Here is a 25,749-nt window from a genome sequence, read left to right as displayed (position 1 = left end):
TGAACGGTCCATGGCCTCAGCTGCTCAGTCATCCAGCCCCGGTCTCTTTCTGAATGGTGCATGGCCTCAGCTGGTCAGTCATCCAGCCTCGGTCTCTTTCTGAATGGTGCATGGCCTCAGCTGGTCAGTCTCTGGGGACAGAATTAGGGTCTAAAAATGAAACCAATTATCCTCTAAGATGAGTTGATTGGTTGAGACTGTCAGGGAGCTGGCTAATGTACCCATTTCAATGGAGGGTATAATTTATTTAATTTGAACCTGATTTAAGGCCACATATTCAGACCTACGTCACTGAAGATATGATGTCTGTGGGCCCATTGTTTTGTTGGATCTTGAGAAGATCTGAAATTGGTGACTCATGTCATTATAATGGGTGAGGTGGGGTGGAAACAATGTGATTCACCAACGGGATAGTTTATCAACGATGTAGAGAATTCACTGTTTATAGTCATTAAACCCTTGTTCTAAATCATATTCTGGCGGCGGGCGCACAATTCTTAAATTCTGTCTTTATACAATTCAATCAAAACAGAAAAAAAATGTAATATCATTGAAAACTGCAATCATCCAAAAATATTTTTGTCTGAGAGAAAAAACAATTGAACAATCATGATTTTTGACGTCTTTCTATTATAATAATCATAATCAACCATGGCAGCCTTCTCTCACAATGGCCTACCAAAAAGAGATACATACTGGATCTGGACAACAGGGCATCTTACTGTGCAAAGGGGTTTGTTACGTTCCCCAGTTTCTGTGTTGTGGTTTGTTACGTGTGTGTTTCAGGATGGCTTCCTGAAATAACCCCCAAGCAGCTGATTGGTCGACTCCATTGCTAATTGGAGAGCTGACCCCGCCCCCTCGTCAGGACGCAGCTGTCTCCAATTACCAATGCCTTCTGAAGCTGTATAAAAACCAGTGTTCTGTTGCTCAGAAGAAAGATCATGGCCGAGAGAGGAGGTTGATGGGCGAGAGAGGAGGTTGATGGGCGAGAGAGGAGGTTGATGGGCGAGAGAGGAGGTTGATGGCCGAGAGAGGAGGTTGATGGCTGAGGGTCATTATGTTGGTTGTTGCTAACAGAGATGGGTATGTTCTGTGGTTGTTGCAGAGAGAGAGCTGATTTGATGTCCTGTCTTGGTTGTGGCTCAGAGACAGGTTTTGTTAAGTATTTTTGTTGCCGCTGATTTGAGGTATGTGTGTGCTAATAGAACTGTGTTTTTGATTCTTGAAATTGTTTAATTACATTTGGATATTTATTTTTCATTTGTTCCTAGGGGGGAAGAAGGCACCTAGGGAGTGCTTAGGCAAGAGACCTGCGGGCATACATATACCCGTAGTATTTACTGTCTAGGCACACTAGGTAAGACCTGGGTGGACCACCCCCTGTATTTTGGTTAGAGCACCAGGTGGTGCTAAGTTAGGTAAATAGTGGGTAGGCAGGTAAGGTAGGAGAGGGGGCTTTGACATTTACTTTCTTTGCTTTTGTTCTGTCTAACCCCTTTTCCCCAAAATTACCATGTGATGGAATAAATTCCTTGTAAAAGGTACAATTCTCTGCCTCTTGTCATCCTTACTCGCACCTACAGTCCCATACCTCTTTCACTCCACGTTGAGTTGTAGCAGGGTGTTGCGTCCCCTCTTCATAGAAGCGTCCGTAACGGGGTTCAACAAGATATGTTTGACATGGATATTATAACCAGGTGGTGTATTGTAAAGTGAATTCAACAAACATACACAAACAAACTGGCTGTCACTGCTGGTATTGTAAATGCATGTTGGGAGATTATCCCGTACAGAAATATTCAAGCCCTCCTGTCACCTCGTAGGTCTACATCACTCAAAACCATGGAGCCAGTGACACCCAGAAACCATCATGTCACCCTTTGGAAATACACTACGCAGTTCAAGTGCTGTTCACTGAAAATATCAATGTCATCTAGTTAGTGATTCCCTTGACTGGCCTGGATGGCTGTCAGTGGCATATCAGGTGGAATGTATCTAGTGAGGTCACTACTACACCACAGTATCCTTGAGGTCCTGGTTTTAGCTCCTAAATCACAGTGAAGGATTGCCTGTTTGATGTGATGCTAGATTGGCGGTGAAAGTCTCAGCTGTGGAATGGTGGTGTACAGTACTTTAACACTACTGTACTAACACCGTAGATTTACCATGAATAGTGTGCGTAGTATCCCATTTAATGAAATTAAGGATCTCTATGGGGAATCCATTGTATGGAAGCCTGTTTTGGTATGGTGGTAGTTACATGGAACAGAGGTTTTTGTAGACCAAGTCACCAGGAGAAACTCTCAGTCCTTTATTGAAGCCTTTTCACCAGGCAGGTCACATTGCTATGGAAACAAGCAAACTAAAGGTCCTAGAATAGAATGTGTTCTAAACATTCTGTAACCACTCCTAGGGCTGGCCCTTCATACACGGCTACCCAGAAGTCTCATTGGGAACCAGAGAGGTTGTGAGCAATCTGGTTGTGATTATAAAGCAGGTAGCAGTTGTAAATGAGAACTTGTTCCCCCACTGGCCTACCTGGTTAAATAAAGGTGAAATAATTTTTTTTTAAATAAAGCAGTGAAGGAAGAGAAGGAGGAGCTGAGCAACTCAGGGCCAATAAACAGTGTTCTGATGGCGGGGACGACCTATGGAGCCCTCAACCTCTCCAGCCCTCAGTCTAGTAACCGTGACAGAAAACCAGAGGCCATAGTAACCCCCCTCTTCCTCCTCCTCTCTTCAATCACTCAATGACGTGTATTTTAAAAATACCTTTTATCATCAGCAGTTGTCACAAAGTGCTTTACAAATACCCATCCTAAAACCCCAAAGAGCAAGCACTGCAGAAATAGATTTGGCCGCTGAGTGCCAACATGGTTTTTCCACACACATCAACAACTAACATCTTTCCAAGGTGACAATGCCCCCTAGGTTGAAGAACCAGGCTGGGGAATCTTACTATACCGTTAAAACCAGGGTTTGTGTTTGAACCGCCATCAGCAACACTGCACCAAATGCCCTCGCACTGTGGATGTGCCAAAAATGGAATCCTAGTCCCTATATAGTGAACTACTTTTGACCAAGGCCATGACAAAAGTAGTGTACTATATAGGGATTAGGGTGCCATTTCGGACGCAGGCTGGTTCCAATTGTTGATCTGAGGTCGAAATTGTATCTCGAATAGGAGACTGCCTCTTCAGAGTCAACATTAACACTGTTTTCATCTGACAGTAATTGCATAATGGTTAGAACTGCATTCGGGGTACTACGTTTAGGTATATCAGGGATGTTATTCTGGAACATTCAGATGTGTAACAAGTTAAAAGCTTCTAGTGATTTTGCCATTTTGGCCCTCAGAGGAACTAAATGACAGTTGGAAACACGAAAACCATAATCAAATCATCACAGACCCATATTGATTAGTTGCATTCTGCTAGTTTTATCTGTCTTTTAACCTTATTCACATAGTTGTTCTTGTTTTCTTTTTATATATTCTATGTCTGAACCATAGTAACTTAAAGAGTATGGCACTTGAAATACAATATCATTTAGCATTAAATATTAAGCAAGAATTCCACCCGGGCTACAGGAGGAGGTTTTCTACTGTCACCATGACAAACATCTGCATCATACCATGTTGTGCCTCCCATAAGGTATCAGAAACACACAAACACATAACAGGTGAGGTATTCTTCAGACCTTTAAGGAAATGTACTTCAGAAGAATAGGATCACACACTATAGTAACGCAAAACAAAAAGACTAGAAATATACAGCGATCAGATAGTAACAACCTACAGCTGAGAGCCTCAGGAGTTTCTCCCAAAGGGCATGTTGACTTTGGCATGTAGACTTTGGCATGTAGACTTTGGCATGTAGACTTTGGCATGTAGACTTTGGCATGTAGACTTTGGCATGTAGACTTTGGCATGTAGACTTTGGCATGTAGACTTTGGCATGTAGACTTTGGCATGTAGACTTTGGCATGTAGACTTTGGCATGTAGACTTTGGCATGTAGACTTTGGCATGTAGACTTTGGCATGTAGACTTTGGCATGTAGACTTTGGCATGTAGACTTTGGCATGTAGACTTTGGCATGTAGACTTTGGCATGTTGACTTTGGCATGTTGACTTTGGCATGTTGACTTTGGCAAGTTGACTTTGGCATGTTGACTTTGGCATGTTGACTTTGGCATGTTGACTTTGGCATGTTGACTTTGGCTGATATGATGTACACCACCAGATCAATAAGGAATAACAGTTCCTCTAGACATGCCAGACCCATTTGCACCTATACACAATGATATTAAATAATCAAATACAGAAATGATCGTTCTTTTTCACTTAGGCAGAGAAACAACATTTCTGCATCCTAACTGTTTGCTGCACCCAATGATGCTTTATTAAAGCTAAGGGTGATTGATAAAGCAAAGGGTGATTGATAAAGCTAAGGGTGATTAGTAAAACTAAGGGTGATTGATAAAGCAAAGGGTGATTGATAAAGCAAAGGGTGATTGATAAAGCAAAGGGTGATTGATAAAGCAAAGGGTGATTGATAAAGCAAAGGGTGATACAGATAAAACATTTTGACCAACATGGTCTTTCTCTGGTTAACCAATCCCACATGAGCCACACGTATACCGTCCCCACATGATCAGTGTTTTCAAAAAACACAAATTAACAAACCTTGCCCTCTGCATCCTTGTACTTGATCAGGAAGTGTTGGCCCTGGTATTCGTTGGAACAAGGCTGCTCATTGGCCAGCACCGTTGGGACGGGCATGCTGACACAACAGAAGGGCTTCTGGGACTCATCATCCAGCAGTTCTACAGAGAGAGAGAGAGAGAATGCGAGAGAGGGGGAAAGGGAGAGTGAGTGGGAGGGGAGAGGGGAAGAGAGAGAGAGAGAATGCGAGAGAGGGGGAAAGGGAGAGTGAGTGGGAGGGGAAGAGAGAGAGAGAGAATGCGAGAGAGGGGGAAAGGGAGAGTGAGTGGGAGGGGAAGAGAGAGAGAGAGAATGCGAGAGAGGGGGAAAGGGAGAGTGAGTGGGAGGGGAAGAGAGAGAGAGAGAATGCGAGAGAGGGGGAAAGGGAGAGTGAGTGGGAGGGGAAGAGAGAGAGAGAGAATGCGAGAGAGGGGGAAAGGGAGAGTGAGTGGGAGGGGAAGAGAGAGAGAGAGAATGCGAGAGAGGGGGAAAGGGAGAGTGAGTGGGAGGGGAAGAGAGAGAGAGAGAATGCGAGAGAGGGGGAAAGGGAGAGTGAGTGGGAGGGGAAGAGAGAGAGAGAGAATGCGAGAGAGGGGGAAAGGGAGAGTGAGTGGGAGGGGAAGAGAGAGAGAGAGAATGCGAGAGAGGGGGAAAGGGAGAGTGAGTGGGAGGGGAAGAGAGAGAGAGAGAATGCGAGAGAGGGGGAAAGGGAGAGTGAGTGGGAGGGGAAGAGAGAGAGAGAGAATGCGAGAGAGGGGGAAAGGGAGAGTGAGTGGGAGGGGAAGAGAGAGAGAGAGAATGCGAGAGAGGGGGAAAGGGAGAGTGAGTGGGAGGGGAAGAGAGAGAGAGAGAATGCGAGAGAGGGGGAAAGGGAGAGTGAGTGGGAGGGGAGAGGGGAAGAGAGAGAGAGAGAATGCGAGAGAGGGGGAAAGGGAGAGTGAGTGGGAGGGGAGAGGGGAAGAGAGAGAGAGAGAATGCGAGAGAGGGGGAAAGGGAGAGTGAGTGGGAGGGGAGAGGGGAGAGGGGAAGAGAGAGAGAGAGAATGCGAGAGAGGGGGGAAAGGGAGAGTGAGTGGGAGGGGAGAGGGGAAGAGAGAGAGAGAGAATGCGAGAGAGGGGGAAAGGGAGAGTGAGTGGGAGGGGAGAGGGGAAGAGAGAGAGAGAGAATGCGAGAGAGGGGGAAAGGGAGAGTGAGTGGGAGGGGAGAGGGGAAGAGAGAGAGAGAGAATGCGAGAGAGGGGGAAAGGGAGAGTGAGTGGGAGGGGAGAGGGGAAGAGAGAGAGAGAGAATGCGAGAGAGGGGGAAAGGGAGAGTGAGTGGGAGGGGAGAGGGGAAGAGAGAGAGAGAGAATGCGAGAGAGGGGGAAAGGGAGAGTGAGTGGGAGGGGAGAGGGGAAGAGAGAGAGAGAGAATGCGAGAGAGGGGGAAAGGGAGAGTGAGTGGGAGGGGAGAGGGGAAGAGAGAGAGAGAGAATGCGAGAGAGGGGGAAAGGGAGAGTGAGTGGGAGGGGAGAGGGGAAGAGAGAGAGAGAGAATGCGAGAGAGGGGGAAAGGGAGAGTGAGTGGGAGGGGAGAGGGGAAGAGAGAGAGAGAGAATGCGAGAGAGGGGGAAAGGGAGAGTGAGTGGGAGGGGAGAGGGGAAGAGAGAGAGAGAGAATGCGAGAGAGGGGGAAAGGGAGAGTGAGTGGGAGGGGAGAGGGGAAGAGAGAGAGAGAATGCGAGAGAGGGGGAAAGGGAGAGTGAGTGGGAGGGGAGAGGGGAAGAGAGAGAGAGAGAATGCGAGAGAGGGGGAAAGGGAGAGTGAGTGGGGGGGAGAGGGGAAGAGAGAGAGAGAGAATGCGAGAGAGGGGGAAAGGGAGAGAGTGGGAGGGGAGAGGGGAAGAGAGAGAGAGAGAATGCGAGAGAGGGGAAAGGGAGAGTGAGGCATAGTGGGGGGGAGGAGAGAAAGAACGTGAGAGGATTGAGGAGAGAGAGAGGAGAGAGGAGGGAGAGAGGAGAGACTGAACACGATAGGGAGAGAGAAAGAAAGGATAAGGAGGGAGAGGGAGAGAATGAGGGAGAGAACGATAGAGAGAGAGATGATGAGGAGAGAGAGAGGATGGAGAGGTAGAGGAAGAGAGAGAAAGAGGGAGAGGGGGAAAGAGGGAGAGGGAGGGAGAGAGAGAGGGAGAGGGGAAGATAGACAGAGGAGGGGGAGAGAGGAGGGGGGAGAGAGCGATAGAGAATGAGAAAGAAAGAGAGAAAGACTGAGTGAGGAGGGAGATAGAGAGCAATATGATTTGGGAGCGAGAGAGATGGGAGAGAGACTTGTTCACTGGTGGTTCCACTGGGAGCCCTCTGCAGTACCTCGACAGTCCTGAGCCTCAGACCTTCAGGATAGACGGAACCTACAAGAGAGAGGGGTGTGCTGGGACTGGTTACTCCTGATGACCCTACCAGAGAGAGTAGAGACGAGCTGGATAAAGCCATCATCAACCTGACCATAAAAAACCACAAGAACCACATCAAGTCAACAAAGGAGGAATTCCGACCCGTGTTAAATGTGCGTAAATGGAATGGAATTACATTTTCATGCACTTTTCTCTAGGTGTATTCCGACCTTGAATTTAGGCATTAGAATGGTATGTTGAAGTCAAATGTCTACTGTTTGCCGATTATCTGGTGCTTCTGTCCTCAACCAAGGAGGGCCTAAAGCAGCACTTAGATCTTTTGCACAGATTCTGTCAGACCTGGGCCCTGACAGTAATTATCAGTAAGACAAAAAATAATGCTGTTCCAAAAAAGGTCCAGTTCCCAGGATCACAAATACAAATTCCATCTAGACACCATTGCCCTAGAGCACACAAAAAACGATACCTACCTCGGCCTGAACATCAGTGACACAGGTAACTTCCACAAACCTTTGAACGATCTGAGAGACAAGGCAAGAAGGGCATTCTATGCCATCAAAAGGAACATAAAATTCGACATACCAATTTGGATCTGGCTAAAAATACTTGAATCTGTTATAGAACCCACTTCCCTTTATGGTTGTGAAGTCTGGGGTTCGCTCACCAATCAACATTTCACAAAATGGGACAAACACCAAATTGAGACTCTGCATGCAGAATTCTGCAAAAATATCCTCTGTGTACAACGTAGAACACCAAATAATGCATGCAGAGCAGAATTAGGCCCATGCCCCGCTAATTATCAAAAATCAGAAAAGAGCCGTTCAATTCTACAACCACCTAAAAGGAAGCAATTCCCTAACCTTCCACAACAAAGCCATCACCTACAGAGAGATTAACCTGGAGAAAAGTTCCCTAAGCAAGCTGGTCCTGGGGCTCTGTTCACAAACACAAACACACCCCGCAGAGCCCCAGGACAGCAACACAATTAGACTCAACCAAATCATGAGAAAACAAAAAGATAATTACTTGACACATTGGAAAGAAATAACAAAAAACAAAGCAAGCTAGAATGCTATTTGTCACTAAACAGAGAGTACACATTGGCAGAATACCTGACCACTGTGACTGACCCAAACTTAAGGAAAGCTTTGATTTTGTACAGATTTAGTGAGCCTAGCCTTGCTATTGAGAAAGGCCGCCGTAGGCAGACCTGGCTCTCAAGAGAAGACAGGCTACGTGCACACTACCCACAACATGAGGTGGAAACTGATAAAACTAATCCAATTTTGATAAACTCCTAGATCTATTGGGTGAAATACCACAGTGTGACATCACAGCAGCAAGATTTGTGACCTGTTGCCACAAGAAAAGGGCAACCAGGGAAGAACAAACACCATTGTAAATACAACCCATATTTATGCTAATGCATTTTCCCTTTTGAACTTTAACCATTTGTACATCGTTACAACACTGAATATAGACATAATATGACATTTGTAATGTCTTTATTCTTTTGGAACTTATGTGAGTGTAATGTTTACTGTTCATTTTCACTTTTGTATATTATCTACTTCACTTGCTTTGACCATGTCAACATATGTTTCCCATGCTAATAAAGCCCCTTGAATTGAGATATATAGATAGATAGAGAAAGAGAGATGAGAAAGAGAGATAGATAGAGAAAGAGAGATGAGAAAGATAGAGAGATAGATAGAGAAAGAGAGATAGAGAGATAGATAGAGAAAGAGAGATAGAGAGATAGATAGAGAAAGAGAGATAGAGAGATAGAGAGATAGAGAGATAGAGGGATAGAGAGAGAGGGGGAGAGGGGGAGAGGGGGAGAGGGGGAGAGGGAGCGAGCGTGATAGAGAGAAAGAAAGAGACACAGAGAGAGATAATTAATGAATGTTGAACAGAGGACTATAGGACCATCCCCATCTTTTACCAGCAGAGGGAGGTAGCACTCTACCTGCAGGTCTATGGCTCAGTCACATCAACTCACAGCACCAATTTAGAGATAGCGTGCAGTTGGCACACCTCATCACAAGGATATTATGAAGATTGCCTCTAAACTGAACTCAAATTGGTTTATGAATGTTATATATTAGAATACAATTCTATTTAACCTTGATGAGTTTGAAAGTGGTGAACCTATTATAGACTTTACGATGGGAAAGGCCAAAATGTCAATAACAGCATAAGTGCTATAATAAATATGAATAATGTATCATTCTGGGTAGGAAGTGGAACAACAAATGGCCCTTAGTCATATTACGGGACATCTGGTCATGACGTCTTTAAAGACACTGTGAAACAGCCAGTGGGCCATCTGTTGGTAATAAAGACATGGAGAAGGTGAATATAGAGACAGGACTGTGGCTGGCCTGGACAAGGGCGGGGCGGGGCTGGGCTGGGCTGGGCAGGGCGGGGCTGGGCGGGGCTGGGCTGGGCGGGGCTGGGGCGGCAGGAGCCAGGAGCTGCATACCAAATGGTCTGTGCTATCTTGGTTCCTTGGGACGTCCGTAACCTATTGAAGTTAAAATGTAAAATGGTTAAGGTTAGGGTTATGCTTAGTGTAGGGGTTTAGGTTAGGGGTAGATAAGGGTTATGGTTAGGGTAAGTGTAAGTGTAGGGGTTAAGGTTATAGGGGTAGGTAAGGGTTAGGGTTAGGGTAGGTGTAAGTGTAGGGGTTAAGGTTATAGGGGTAGGTAAGAGTTATGGTAAGTGTAGGGGTTAAGGTTAGGGGTAGGTAAGGGTTAGGGTTAGGGTAAGTGTAAGTGTAGGGGTTAAGGTTATAGGGGTAGGTAAGGGTTAGGGTAAGTGTAAGTGTTGGGGGTAAGGTTATAGGGGTAGGTAAGGTTTAGGGTTAGGATAGGTGTACGTGTAGGGGTTAAGGTTAGGGGTAGGTAAGGGTTATTGTTAGGGTAAGTGTAAGTGTAGGGGTTAAGGTTAGGGTAGGTGTAAGTGTAGGGGTTAAGGTTATAGGGGTAGGTAAGAGTTATGGTAAGTGTAGGGGTTAAGGTTAAGGTTAGGGGTAGGTAAGGGTTATGGTTAGGGTAGGTGTAAGTGTAGGGGTTAAGGTTATAGGGGTAGGTAAGAGTTATGGTAAGTGTAGGGGTTTAGGTTAGGGGTAGGTAAGAGTTATGGTAAGTGTAGGGGTTAAGGTTAGGGGTAGGTAAGGGTTATGGTTAGGGTAGGTGTAAGTGTAAGGGTTAAGGTTAGGGGTAGGTAAGGGTAAGTGTAAGTGTAGGGGTTAAGGTTAGGGGTAGGTAAGGGTTATGGTTAGGGTAAGTGTAAGTGTAGTGGTTAAGGTTAGGGGTAGGGATGTCCCCCCCACTCCTCCTACTCCTCGGGGATTTACCAATACCCTCATTATGACCCTCATTATCATTCTCTGCCTCCTCCTCCCTCGTCCCTTCTGATCCGCCTCCCTCCTCCTCTTCCCTCCGCCTCCTCTTCTTCCTCCTCCTCATTCTCATTGGGGAATAGACCAATACACACATTATCAGCCTCATTATCATCCTCATCCTCCTCATCATCATTGGGGAATAGACAAATACACACATTATCAGCTTCATTATCATCCCCCTCCTCCTCTTCCTCCCTCCCTCCCTCCCCTCCTCCTCCCTTCCCTCTCCTCCTCCTCTCTCCCCTCCCTCCCTCCCTTCCCCTCCTTCTGCTCCCTCCCCCTGCTCCCTCCCCCTCCTCCTCCTCCTCCCTCCCTTCCTCCTACATGTCCCTCCCTCCCCCTCCTCCTCCTCATCAGGAACAGATCAACTCACCATCAGTGCATACTGTAAATGTAGACCTACTCTCCATATGCCGATGATGATGCCAGGCGACAGCAGCAGCAAGTTGACCATTCTGTCTCCACCAATGACCTGACTGCTTTTAGAGATGCTGTTGTCTCCACCAATGACTTGGCTGCTTTTAGAGATGCTGTTGTCTCCACCAATGACCTGGCTGCTTTTAGAGATGCTGTTGTCTCCACCCATGACCTGGCTGCTTTTGGAGATGCTGCTGTCTCCACCAATGACCTGGCTGCTCCTAGAGATGGTTCCCATGTCCAACTAAGCCATCAGAGACTGCCAGCCTGGCCTGGCCTGAGGGGAGAGGGTGGAGGGGACAAAGGTTTGACGGCAGAAGAACGACAAGAGCTCTTTTCACTCAGGATCAGCACCTCCCAAATATGACATGATTTGAGATTGCTAGAAGGATGGTGTCACGCCCTGACCATAGTTTGCTTTGTATGTTTCTGTGTTTTGTTTGGTCAGGGTGTGATCTGAGTGGGCATTCTATGTTGTATGTCTAGTTTGTCTGTTTCTGTGTTCGGCCTGATATGGTTCTCAATCAGAGGCAGGTGTTAGTCGTTGTCTCTGATTGGGAACCGTATTTAGGTAGCCTGTTTTCTGTTGTGTTTTGTTGGTGGTTGTCTTCCGTGTCTGTATGTTCCACACAGAACTGTTTCGGTTTTCGTTCGTTACTTTATTGTTTTGTATTTCAGTGTTCAGTTTTGTTCTATTAAAACTCCTCATGAACACTTACCACGCTGCGCATTGGTTCTCCGATCCTTGTTACTCTTCATCCTCAGAGGAGGAAGAGGAAAGCCGTTACAGATGGATCAATGGAGTTTTTATGAGAGAGAGAGAGAGAGAGAGAGAGAGAGAGAGAGAGAGAGAGAGAGAGAGAGGAGGGGAGCGAGAGACATAGAGAGAAAGAGACAGGGGAGAGAGAGAGAGAGAGAGAGAGGCTGCTGGTAGAGGATGGAGGGAACAATAAATACATTTTGAGGAAGCAAACTCACTTGCCGGCATTGGGACAGTGGAGAGGTACTCCCTTGACACTGTGTAGGTGTGTGGTCGACAGTTGACGGAAAGAGGTCCATGAACCGTTTCTCTAGCACACCGTCACTGACGAGTCACCGAAGTAGGCGTGGCTCTGCTCAAACGTCCCCCTCACAGCCCGACCTGTCACACACTGTGATCTCCCAGGCTGCTCTCTGACACAGGACAAGAGAGGAGCATAACACTTCATTCAAATGATATGGTTTTCCTATTGAAAACCAGTCTAATGTACTGTAGCCTTTCTGTATACATTGTTCTCACTATGTCAGTGTCCCTTTAAGGATTATGTCCTCTTCTTTTAGTAACGTGTTTGTGACTGAGTCCATACAATGAAAGCCACATTAATTCCCAAAGTACCCTCCTTGGTCAATAAAGCATTTGAAGGAGGAACCATAAGCTGATGTGTTGTTAACTATTGAAATCACAGCGTTGACAAAGCAGGAAATGGCTTGCAGATAGCTGAATTAAAACTGTATGTATTAGGATATATTTCTCATTCCGTTTTTCTTACAAACAAAGCCCTGATGGTGCATCCTGTGTCTGTTGGCAGTGGCCCCATCGTCCTCCAATATCAATTAAACAAGATAACAAAACCAAGATCCTAACTGTCCTGGGGGAATTCCACTGTCCTGGGGGAATTCCACTGTCCTGGGGGAATCCCACTGTCCTGGGGGAATCCCACTGTCCTGGGGGAATCCCACTGTCCTGGGGGAATTTCCACTGTCCTGGGGGAATTTCCACTGTCCTGGGGGAATTTCCACTGTCCTGGGGGAATTTCCACTGTCCTGGGGGAATTTCCACTGTCCTGGGGGAATTTCCACTGTCCTGGGGGAATTTCCACTGTCCTGGGGGAATTCCACTGCCCTGGGGGAATTCCACTGCCCTGGGGGAATTCCACTGCCCTGGGGGAATTCCACTGCCCTGGGGGAATTCCACTGTCCTGGGGGAATTCCACTGTCCTGGGGGAATTCCACTGTCCTGGGGGAATTCCACTGCCCTGTTGTTTTTGTTCCGTTGTCTTGTGAAATAGTTTTTACTGGGGTAAATCCCATCCTCCCGTGTGGCAGCAACGTCCCCAGAGGGAGTAGTCTGGGCAGCTGGGGAAGGAGGGAGGGGATGGAGGGAAAGGTAGGGGACCAAGTCATTTATTTCAACAATTCGACCAGCCTCTGCAAGGAATACAATTATTTCTCCTTCCTCATCCTCTATTCAACCGTGGCCGCTGCCATGAAACTCAACAATGAAGTGGAGGTGTGGCGTCTAATAAAAACTGATCTGAAATAGCGGTCACTAAGGGAGCTCTTAACCCCTCTGTGTGTATATGTATCAGTATGTGTGTATGTGTGTGTGTGAGTGTGCGTGTATCAGTGTGTGTGTATGTGTGTATCCGTGTGTGTGTGTGTGTGTGTGTATCAGTATTTGTGTGTGTGTGTGTATCAGTATGTGTGTATCAGTATGTGTGTGTGTGTGTGTGTGTGTGTATCAGTGTGTGTGTGTGTGTGTATCAGTGTGTGTATCAGTATGTATGTATGTGTGCGTGTGTATCGTTATTCCCCACAGCACGGATCGCATTTCAGACGGAGGCTTCCTTCCTGCCCTTTAATAAGAGAGGTCATTAACAGAGAGAAGAGAAAAACAAACGGAAGGCCAGTTAGATTGGGAGGCTCGTATCACCCCTGTGTTTCAGCCTGAACACATTTCAACACGGAAGCGCTTCAAACTATACCGTTTAACTTTGAAGGTACAACAGGAGATTGTCTTGACAGTGTTGAATGTAGCCTGATGGTTTAGTTATCTATGTAAATACCACAACAGTCGGTCTGTTTCGCTGCCTGCCTGCCAGTGCAATACTGAACAGTGCATTACTGTCTCTCGTCTTCTCTGAAATATACTCTTTCCTCTGGTCTTTCCTCTACTGTCTCCTCTGGTCTCTCCTCTACTGTCTCCTCTGGTCTCTCCTCTACTGTCTCCCCTGGTCTCTCCTCTTCTCTTTCCTATAGTATATCCTCTGGTCTCTCCTGTAATCTCTCCTCTCTCCTCTGGTCTCTCCTCTGGTCTCTCTCCTACTCTTTCTTACAATTTCTCCACTGGTCTCTCCTCTGGTCTCTCCTCTACTCTTTCAGAAGGATTGTAAATATTTTCTGTAGGATGTCTCTGTGTCTCAAATGAACTTTCTGTTTAAATAAGGATTAAATTAAATAAATAATACGTTGGGGTTAGAACACAATATTTAGTACATACAAGCATAAATAGATACCTATGCATAATATATCATGAACCATTCACACTCAAAACGTATAATAATTGTATTATGTACAGTATGTCTATAGATTGAATATTTCAATATTTCATGTTACAGCATGTCTGTATCTAGTGTGCATATATATATGATATGCATATGTGTAACTGCTTCTGGTATTTTAATTCACGCTGCTTTACTATCTTTACCCAATACTTTGACTTTAGTGGGATAAATTAAGTGATATTCAATTGGAATTACAACTAATTACTGAACCTCGTCCATGTGCCTTTCCACTTCTTACTCTCCCCATATTTTGCAGAGTACATTTTGCGCCACAACAAGAAAATCAGACAAATATTTAGCTATTAAATAGGATCGCTAGATAATGAAAAAGCGTCCTACGGCCTCTGGCTATGAACTATCCTTACTTGTTATTGTACAGCTGACAGAAGTTCTTATTGACGTAACCAACACAGTAGAAAGAAGAGCCATCCACAGACCACAGGATCTTCATCAGGCTGTCAGGTAGCAGTCTAATGAAACACCAATGACATGTGTAACAAACATGATAAGGCTGGGTCAATAAAGGCACTTGCTGGCTGTCTCCAAGTCCCTCACGACCAAACACACGTACTCAATATTCAGAACTCTTTAATACAAACACACAGAGCCTGTATTGAATATCTGTCAATTGTTCATGAATTTCAGTTTCCAGGCTACTTAATCAAATAAATAGGCCTACTGTAAAGAATCTGATAAAGTTCATCTCAATTTAATTCTAACAGTATGACTTTGAAACAGTAGCAACTCTGTCCCTTCTCTCTGCAGAGAACAGCACAGGCAATGGAGCACCCTTTTTGTAGAGAACAGAACAGGCAATGGAGCACCCTTTTTGTAGAGAACAGAACAGGAAATGGACCACCCTTTTTGTAGAGAACAGAACAGGAAATGGACCACCCTTTTTGTAGAGAACAGGAAATGGACCACCCTTTTTGCAGAGAACAGAACAGGAAATGGACCACCCTTTTTGCAGAGAACAGAACATTTTTGTAGAGAATGGGTGGAGGTGCAGTATCATCATTCCTGAAACCAATCAGAACATGAAAACAATTAATTCAAACGGACCAATATGCTCACATTTCTAAATCACATGAGGATTACCGTTAATTCACGAGGCAGCTCCACCCTGTTACATATGATTTAAGTTTCAAAGTAGCTACTGTAAAAAGGTTGACACAATGCTGATACAGCCCATGTTGCCGTTCAAAAATGAGGATTAAGTGGGTACATCATCCAACCCTAGAGTTTTATCCTGGCATTTGGGTAGACTCAAAGCACCACAGCAATCGGCAACATGTCCAGTCCTTGGTACCAGAGAGGTGAGTCACTTTGTTGGTACCCTTGCTGGCTGGCTGGGTACAGAGGCCTTCTTCTGTGGTAGTGGCACTCGTTTTGTATTGTTGGTAGCCAAGCATCTAGCTAGCTGGACATGAACTAAGCATAATGCACCACAAGTAGCAAGCAAGCAAACTAACAAAAAAGTCAGCAAAGAAGTCTCTCTGTAACAAATCAAAGTTTATTTGTCACGTGCGCTGAATACAATAGGTGTAGACCTTACAGTGAAATGCTTACTTACAGGCTCTAACCAATAGTGCAAAACAGGTATTAGGTGAACAACAGGTAAGTATAGAAATAAAAACAGTAAAAAGACAGGCTATACGGGACCATGTCTATGTTCTCTCAACCCTATGTTCCCTTAGCCCTATGTTCTCTCAACCCTATGTTCCCTTAGCCCTATGTTCTCTCAACCCTATGTTCCCTTAGCCCTATGTTCTCTCAACCCTATGTTCCCTTAGCCCTATGTTCTCTCAACCCTATGTTCCCTTAGCCCTATGTTCTCTCAACCCTATGTTCCCTTAGCCCTATGTTCTCTCAACCCTATGTTCCCTTAGCCCTATGTTCTCTCAACCCTATGTTCCCTTAGCCCTATGTTCTCTCAACCCTATGTTCCCTTAGACCTATGTACCCTTAACCCTATGTTCTATCAACCTTATGTTCCCTTAGCCCTATGTTCTGTTCCCTCAGCCCTATGTTCACTCAGCCCACTCAGTCAACACAGGTCTGAGGGAACATAGGTCTGAGGGAACATAGGTCTGAGGGAACATAGGTCTGAGGGAACATAGGTCTGAGGGAACATAGGGCTGGACATTCTGTCCACGCTATTCCTTCCTTTGAGTGCTCAGGGGGTTATTTTAGAACGTCTGGACTTCTTTTTGCCTGTACATCCTCGACCCTCGCTTCGCAGTGCATGCATTATATCACTCTAGTAGCCATGCTTACCGTAGATGGGCTGCAGGACTCAAGTTATATAGTTTTGGAGACTCCCTACTCAACACTGCCTCCTATAGGTTTGGAATTTCTTGACCCCCAGACAAAGGTGGTTCAAGGTCAGTTTTCCAATGATCTTGATGAGCAATCAAGAGATGTAGCAATGGTTAGAGGGCTACTAGTGAATGATGTTGATGGACCTGCAGAACCAGTCAAATGTTTGGACACACCTACTTATTCCAGGGATTTTCTTTATTTTCACTATTTTCTACATTGTAGAATACTAGTGAAGACATCAACAGTATGAAATAATACATATGGAATCATGTAGTAAACAAAAAAGTGTTAAACAAATCAAAATACAGTAGATTTTATAATTGGAATTCTTCAAAGTAGCCACCCTTTGCCTTGATGACAGCTTTGTACACTCTTGGCATTCTCTCAACCAGTTTCATGCGGTAGTCACCTGGAATGCATTTCAATTAACAGGTGTGCCTTGTTAAAAGTAAATAAATAAAAAAAATCTTTCTTCCTTAATGCGTTTGAGCCCATCAGTTGTGTTGTGACAAGGTAGGGGTGGTATACAAAAGATATCCCTATTTGGTAAAATACCATTATATGGCAAGAACAGTTCAAATAAGCAAAGACAAACAACAGTCCATCATTACTTTAAGACATGATGGTCAGTCAATCCGGAACATTTCAAGAACTTTTAAAGTTTCTTCAAGTGCAGTCGCAAAAACCATCAAAAGCTACGATGAAACTGGCTCTCATCAGGACAGCCAGTGAACGGATGATCTCTACATGTGTGGTTCCCACCGTGAAGCATGGAGGAGGAGATGTGATGGTGCTTTGCTGGTGACCTTGATTTATTTAGAATTCAAGGCACACTTAACCAGCATAGCTACCACAGAATACTGCAGTGATACGCACTCCCATCTGCCCTGCGCTTAGTGGGACTGTCATTTGTTATTCAACAGGACAATGACCCAACACACCAGCCTGTGTACAGGCTATTTGACCAACAAGGAGAGTGATGGAGTGCTGCATTAGATGACCTGGCCTCCACAATCATGCATTCCGGGTGAAGCTGGATGAGAGAATGCCAAGAGTGTGCAAAGCTGTCATCAAGGCAAAGGGTGACTATTTTGAAAAATCTAAAATCCAAAATAAAATTTGATTTGTTTAACACATTTTTGGTTACTACATGACTCCATATGTACTGTTGAAATCAGAAGTTTGCATACACCTTAGCCAAACAAATGTCAACTCAGTTTCACAGTTCCTGACATTTAATCCTAGTACAAATTCCCTGTCTTAGGTCAGTTAGGATCACCACTTCATTTTAAGAATGTGAAATGTCAGAATAATAGTAGAGAGAATTATTTATTTCAGCTTTTATTTCTTTCATCACATTCCCAGTGGGTCAGAAGTTTACATATACTCAATTAGTATTTGGTAGAATTGCCTTTAAATGGTTTAACTTGGGTCAAACGTTTCGGGTAGCCTTCCACAAGCTTCCCACAATAAGTTGGGTGAATTTTGACCCATTACTCCTTGACAGAGCTGGTGTAACTGAGTCAGGTTTGTAGGCCTTCTTGCTCGCACACGTTTTTTCAGTTCTGCCCACACATTTTCTACAGGATTGAGGTCAGGGCTTTGTTTTGGAAACTCCAATACCTTGACTTTGTTGTCCTTAGGCCATTTTGCCATAACTTTGTAAGTATGCTTGGGGTCATTGACCATTTGGAAGACCCATTTGCGACCAAGTTTTAACTTCCTGACTGATGTCTTGAGATGTTGCTTCAATATATCCACATAATGCAAGAAGGGATTGGAAGGAAAATTAAAGCACCCCCACAACATGATGCTGCCGCCCCCGTGCTTCACGGTTGGGATGGTGTTCTGCAAGCCTCCCCCTTTTCCTCCAAACATAACGATGGTCATTATGGCCAAACAGTTCTATTTTTGTTTCATCAGACCAGAGAACATTTCTCCAAAAAGTACGATTTTTGTCCCCACGTGCAGTTGCAAACCGTAGTCTGGCTTTTATATGGTGGTTTTGGAGCAGTGGCTTCTTCCTTGCTGAGAGGCACTTTCAGGTTATGTCGATATAGGACTCGTTTTACTGTGGATATAGATACTTTTGTACCTGTTTCCTCCAGCATCCTCACTAGGTCCTTCGCTGTTGTTCTTGGACTGATTTGCACATTTCGCATCAAAGTACGTTCATCTCTAGGAGACAGAACGTGTCTCCTTCCTGAGCGGTATGAAGGATGCGTGGTCCCATGGTGTTTATACTTGCGTACTATTGTTTGCACAGATGAACGTGGTACCCTCAGGCATTTGGAAATTGCTCCCAAGGATGAACCAGACGTGTGGAGGTCTACAATTTTTTTTCTGAGTTCTTGGCTGATTTCTTTTGATTTTCCATGATGTCAAGCAAAGAGGCACTGAATTTGAAGGTAGGCCTTGAAATACATCCACAGGTACACCTCCAATTTACTCAAACAATGTCAATTAGCCTATCAGAAGCTTCTAAAGCCATGACATAATTTTCTGGAATTTTCCAAGCTGTTTAAAGGCACAGTCGACTTAGTGTATGTGGACGTCTGACCCACTGGAATTGTGATACAGTGAATTATAAGTGAAATATTCTGTCTGTAAACAATTGTTGGAAAAATCACTTGTGTCATGCACAAAGTAGATGTCCTAACCGACTTGCCAAAACTATAGTTTGTTAACAAGAAATGTGTGGAGTGGTTGAAAAACGAGTTCTAATGACTCCAACCTAAGTGTATGTAAACTTCTGACATGAACTGTAAATGTACATAAATAATTAGCCTACATGTTATAGTGTAGGTGATAGCTTTTGGCTACAACCTGTCATGTCACAGTGTAGGTGATAGCTATTGGCTACAACCTGTCATGTCACAGTGTAGGTGATAGCTATTGGCTACAACCTGTCATGTCACAGTGTAGGTGATAGCTATTGGCTACAACCTGTCATGTCACAGTGTAGGTGATAGCTATTGGCTACAACCTGTCATGTCACAGTGTAGGTGATAGCTATTGGCTACAACCTGTCATGTCACAGTGTAGGTGATAGCTATTGGCTACAACCTGTCATGTCACAGTGTAGGTGATAGCTATTGGCTACAACCTGTCATGTCACAGTGTAGGTGATAGCTATTGGCTACAACCTGTCATGTCACAGTGTAGGTGATAGCTATTGGCTACAACCTGTCATGTCACAGTGTAGGTCATAGCTATTGGCTACAACCTTTCATGTCACAGTGTAGGTGATAGCTATTGGCTACAACCTGTCATGTCACAGTGTAGGTGATAGCTATTGGCTACAACCTGTCATGTCACAGTGTAGGTGATAGCTATTGGCAAAGTTTATATAAACGTCCAACTTCACCTGTATTATTTCATAGTGTTGATGTATTCACTATTATTCTACAGTGTAGAAAATATTAAGAAAAACCCTTGAATGAGTAGGTGTGTTCAAACTTGTGACTGGTACTGTATATGGTGCTGCTAAAGTCTTATCAATTATTTTGAAACAATTACAGAGAATAGATACTTGGTGGCTGACTGTCAAGTGGTAAAGTGAAAGGCAAACACACACACACACACACACACACACACACACACACAAACACAGCTAGGTTAACATGAGATTGAGAGTTTGTGTGTATTGTAAACAACCTGTCTCCCAACTCAGCCATTCACTGTGAGAGTACACAATCAAAGGAAAGATCTGAAAAAGGGGTCAGGGAGGAGAGAGGGAGTGAGAAGAGGAGAGGGAGAGAAAACAGCTGGAGAACAATGCATGCAAGCGCCTAGGTTAATCTAGTTTTAATGGGATTCCTACAGATATTAGAGCGAGTGAGTGAGTGTGTGGCTGGGGGTGGTGGGCGAGATAACCCTATTGGATATACAGTTAACTTTTAAAATGTAAGCAACCCCCAGTGCTCCACGTTAGCAATATAGCAGTCAACAGGGAGGTTGGCTGTCAAAGGTCAAACTACAGTGGAGGACACCTGGGAAATGAATGTTACTTGCCTCCTGCGGCACATGCTAAGATGGAGGTCTAGGTTCATATTGAAGATCTTTGACCATCTTGGGCTCATATATACCATGTTCTTTCTAATACACTGCACAAACACCATGTTCCTTCTAATACACTGCACAAACACCATGTTCCTTCTAATACACTGCACAAACACCATGTTCCTTCTAATACACTGCACAAACACCATGTTCCTTCTAATACACTGCACAAACACCATGTTCCTTCTAATACACTGCACAAACACCATGTTCCTTCTAATACACTGCACAAACACCATGTTCCTTCTAATACACTGCACAAACACCATGTTCCTTCTAATACACTGCACAAACACCATGTTCCTTCTAATACACTGCACAAACACCATGTTCCTTCTAATACACTGCACAAACACCATGTTCCTTCTAATACACTGCACAAACACCATGTTCCTTCTAATACACTGCACAAACACCATGTTCCTTCTAATACACTGCACAAACACCATGTTCCTTCTAATACACTGCACAAACACCATGTTCCTTCTAATACACTGCACAAGGTATTTGGGCTCTTTGGAGAATATGGCAGAGTGGGGATTGGTCTTATCTGATCTACATCCAACTACAGCCACGGGAACTAAAGGAATAATCAAATAAACATACATTCTTCTTCGACACATCAGAACTATCGCAACCCTGATTGGCTTAATCAAAGCTTAGCTCATCACATCATGGCAAATCAAACACTCCACCAGGGGAAATTCCTCCATTACCACCGTGTTTCTAATCTCTCTAATACTAATATTTACCAAGCCAACTGCGTTCTAAATAACGACCAGAGATTAACAACGGCAGCCAGCCACCACCGGCAGCACTGACGATAAGTCTCTTTTAATTAGAGCAAATGTGTGTGCTCTTAGACAGACACGGCAGCGCACTGCGAAGGGTCGGGATCCCCCCTAGTCCTGGGAGCTGGTCTGCTCGGCCAGCAGATAGCTGTCACTGCAGATAGCTGTAACGTCCTCCCTACTGCCAGTCCCTTCGCCTGATTACATAGCCGTGTACCACTGCTGGCCTCTCTCAGGGCCGAGGCAGCCTCTGGTAATGGCCCCGTGACCCCCCAATGACCCCATGCCCGCTCTTCTTCTTGACATTTAATGTCTGTAGCTGTAACTCTTCCTTCTGCAGGCCTGCGGGTCGAACACTGCTCTGGGCTGTCTGACGCCATGATTTTGCTTCGGTTGTCACTCAGCACTGACAGTGTGATATTTGTCAAATGAAGTGGAAAGGAGGTAAGAGGGGAAAAGGAAGGGATAGAGGAGTGCATGTTGGGTAGCTGTAATGAAGATGTTATGTCTAGTTACACGTTTATAATAATGTCTGGTGTTTTACAACTGCAAGGCCAGTGGGTCACTTGCTGATGTGACTTGGATAACTGGTGGAGGTTAATAATGTCCTTCTGTGTTTTCATAAGGACAAATAGTTTTATTCCAATGTAGATGAACAAAACACAGTTTGATAGGCTATTTGATTAAATACAGTGGATGTTTGGCCTATCACTGCTATGTACAGTTGAAGTCGAAAGTTTACATACACCTAGGTTGGAGTCATTAAAACTTGTTTTTCAACCACTCCACACATTTCTTGTTAACAAACTATAGTTTTGGCAAGTCGGTTAGGTCATCTACTTTGTGCATGACACAAGTGATTTTTCCAACAATTGTTTACAGGCAGATTATTTCACTTATAATTCACTGATTCACAATTCCAGTGGGTCAGAAGTTTACATACACTAAGTTGACTGTGCCTTTAACTTCTCTAGGATAGGGGGCAGCATTTTCACGTTTGGATAAAAAGTGTGCCCAAGGTAAACTGCCTCCTACTCAGTCCCAGATGCTAATATATGCTGTGGCAAACCTCTTCAAGGTTATGAGCATTTGTCACAAATTAAGTGGGAAACTGTCACCAAATTACCCCAGAATGAGAGTTCTTTCGAACAGGACAGTACCTGTGTGTTTGTCTCTCCGTCCTGGTCCACCCAGGTCGTAGGCAAGGTCAAGGATAGCAGGGTTCGGTACACGAATCGGGTTCTCGGTATGTCCAGGTCCAAACGCCAACAGGTAAGTCCAAAACAGTCCAGCTCATACACGGTAAATCCAGCCAATATCTATTGTCTCTTTCTCTACGGTTCATAGATCCTTCCACCCCTCTCTCTCTCTTCCTGGTTTTTCTTGACCCTTTATCTGTGTGTCGGCTCCACCTTCTGAGGGTTCCCCTTGCTTCTGGGACTTGTAGTTTTGGCAGTCGGCCATTTTGTGATCTGTAGTTCTGATCGGGGTGGCCATTTTAGTGATCGGGCAGAGCCCGTTTATTAGTTCTGCTCTCACATATCTGCCATTTATCACTCGACCCCCTTCTTTGCCACAATGCATATTATTATTAGTATTGGATAGAAAACACTCTGAAGTTTCTAAAACTGTTTGAATAATGTCTGTGACTATAACATAACTTATTTGACAAGCAAAACCCCGAGGACAAACCATTCAGATATTTTTTGTTGTTGAGGTGACTCTCTTTTAAATAACTTTTCATTGGGAATCCAGATTTCTAAGGGATCTTCCTGCAGTTCCTATCGCTTCCACTGGATGTCAACAGTCTATAGAAATTGGTTGAGGTTTTTCCTTTGAGAAATGAAGAAGTAGCCATGTTCAGAATGAGGCTCCAGTGAAGTGTACTGTTTGTTAGAGGCGCGTGACCAGAAAACAAGCTACACATTGTTTTCCTTCGGTATTGAACACAGATCATCCCGTCTTCAATTTTATTGATTATTTACGTAAAAAAATAACTAAAGTTGTATTACAAAAGTAGTTTGAAATGTTTGGACAACGCTTACAGGTAACTTTTGAGATATTTTGCAGTCACGTTGTGCAAGTTGGAACCGGTGTTTTTCTGGATCAAACGCGCAAAATAAATGGACATTTTGGATATATATCGACGGAATTAATCGAACAAAAGGACCATTTGTGATGTTTGTGGGACATATTGGAGTGCCAACAGAAGAAGCTCGTCAAAGGTAAGGCATGAATTATATCTTTATTTCTGCGTTTTGTGTCGCGCCTGGAAGGTTGAAATATGATGGTCTGTGATTGTTAGCTGGGGTGCTATCCTCTTTTCACCGTAAAGTATTTTTTAAATCTGACACGTTGGCTGGATTCACAACAAGTGTAGCTTTAATTTGGTATATTGAATGTGTGATTTCATGAAAGTTTAATTTTTATAGTAATTTATTTGAATTTGGCGTTCTGCATTTTCACTGGATGTTGGCCAGGTGGGACACTAGCGTCACACATATCCCAGAGAGGTTAAACAGCTTGGAAAATTCCAGAAAATGATGTCATGGCTTTAGAAGCTTCTGATAGGCTAATTGACATCCTTTGAGTCAATTGGAGGTGTACCTGTGGATGTATTTCAAGGCCTACCTTCAAACTCAGTGCCTCTTTGCATGACATCATGGGAAAATCAAAAGAAATCACCAAGACATCAGAAAAAAATGGTAGACCTCCACAAGTCTGGTTCATCATTGGGAGAAATTTCCAAATGCCTGAAGGTACCACATTCATCTGTACAAACAATAGTACGCAAGTTTAAACACCATGGGACCACGCATCCGTCATACCGCTCAAGAAGGAAACGCGTTCTGTCTCCTAGAGATGAAGGTACTTTGGTGCGAAATGTGCAAATCTGTCCAAGAACAACAGCAAAGGACCTTGTGGAGGAAACAGGTACAAAAGTATCTATACCACAGTAAAACGAGTCCTATATCAACATAACCTGGAAGTGCCTCTCAGCAAGGAAGAAGCCACTGCTCCAAAACCGCCATAAAAAGCCAGACTACAGTTTGCAACTGCACGTGGGGACAAAGAAAGGTATTTTTTGGAGAAATGTCCTCTGGTCTGATGAAACAAAAATAGAACTGTTTGGCCATAATGACCATCGTTATGTTTGGAGGAAAAGGGTAGGCTTGCAAGTCGAAGAACACCATCCCAACCGTGAAACACGGGGGGTGGCAGCATCATGTTGTGGGAGTGCTTTGCTGCAGGAGAGACTGGTGCACTTCACAAAATAGATGGCATCATGAGGAGGAAAAGTATGTGGATATATTGAAGCAACATCTCAAGACATCGGCCAGGAAGTTAAGGCTTGGTCGCAAATGTGTCTACCAACTAAACAATGACCCCAAGCATACTTCCAAAGTTATGGCAAAATGGCTTAAGGACAACAAAGTCAAGGTATTGGAGTGGCCATCACAAAGCCCTAACCTCAATCCCATAGAAAATGTGTTGGCAGAACTGAAAAAGCGTGTGCGAGCAAGGAGGCCTACAAACCTGACTCAGTTACACCTGCTCCGTCAGGAGGAATGGGCCAAAATTCCCCCAACTTATTCTGGGAAGCTTGTGGAAGGCTACCTGAAACGTTTGACCCAAGTTAATCCATTTAAAGGCAATGCTACCAAATACTAATTGAGTATATGTAAACTTCTGACCCACTGGGAATGTGATGAAAGAAATAAAAGCTGAAATAAATAATTCTCTCTACTATTATTCTGACATTTCACATTCTTAAAATGAAGTGGTGATCCTAACTGACCTAAAACAGGGAATTTTTACTTGGATTAAATGTCAGGAATTGTGAAAAACTGAGTTTAAAAGTATTTGGCTAAGTGTATGTAAACTTCCGACTTCAACTGTATATGTTGTGTATGTATACAGTTGCTCCCACACCAGTTAGCTGTCAGGAGATTTCTTCTCCACATGTTACACTGCTAAACATGTTCATTCCCTTCATGACAGCAGGGATAGTGGTTGGAAAAGCAGAGATGTGTCATTGCAAAGGAACATACATATGAAATAACAGATAAGGGAAAGGGAAAGGGTGATACCTAGTCAGTTGTACAACTGAATGCCTTTAACTGAAATGTGTCTTCCGCACGTAATCGACATCCACGTCTTCGGCGCCCGGGGAACAGTGGGCTAACCTCCTTGCTCAGGGGCAGAATGACAGATTTTTACCATGTCAGCCTGGAACATACATGTGGAATAACAGATAAAGGAACATGCATGTGGAATAACAGATAAAGGAACATACATGTGGAATGACAGATAAAGGAACATACATG

The 25,749-nt window shown here is 44.3% G+C and overlaps 1 long non-coding RNA gene across 1 annotated transcript; it reads right to left on the bottom strand.

Annotated features, from left to right (window-relative positions):
- Positions 1-3,688: 3,688 nt before the first annotated feature.
- LOC139531516 (uncharacterized) lies at positions 3,689-23,911 on the bottom strand. The gene is made up of 6 exons (XR_011666373.1): positions 22,582-23,911; positions 11,902-12,096; positions 11,643-11,683; positions 10,880-11,200; positions 4,690-4,829; positions 3,689-4,294 (listed from the first exon to the last, which is right to left on the bottom strand). It is a non-coding gene; the product is annotated as an uncharacterized lncRNA (long non-coding RNA).
- Positions 23,912-25,749: the final 1,838 nt, after the last annotated feature.

Source organism: Salvelinus alpinus, chromosome 10 (assembly GCF_045679555.1).
Source record: "Salvelinus alpinus chromosome 10, SLU_Salpinus.1, whole genome shotgun sequence".
NCBI classification, from domain to species: domain Eukaryota; kingdom Metazoa; phylum Chordata; class Actinopteri; order Salmoniformes; family Salmonidae; genus Salvelinus; species Salvelinus alpinus.
Note: the sequence above shows the minus strand (reverse complement) of the source record. Positions and strands in the feature narration are given on the sequence as shown.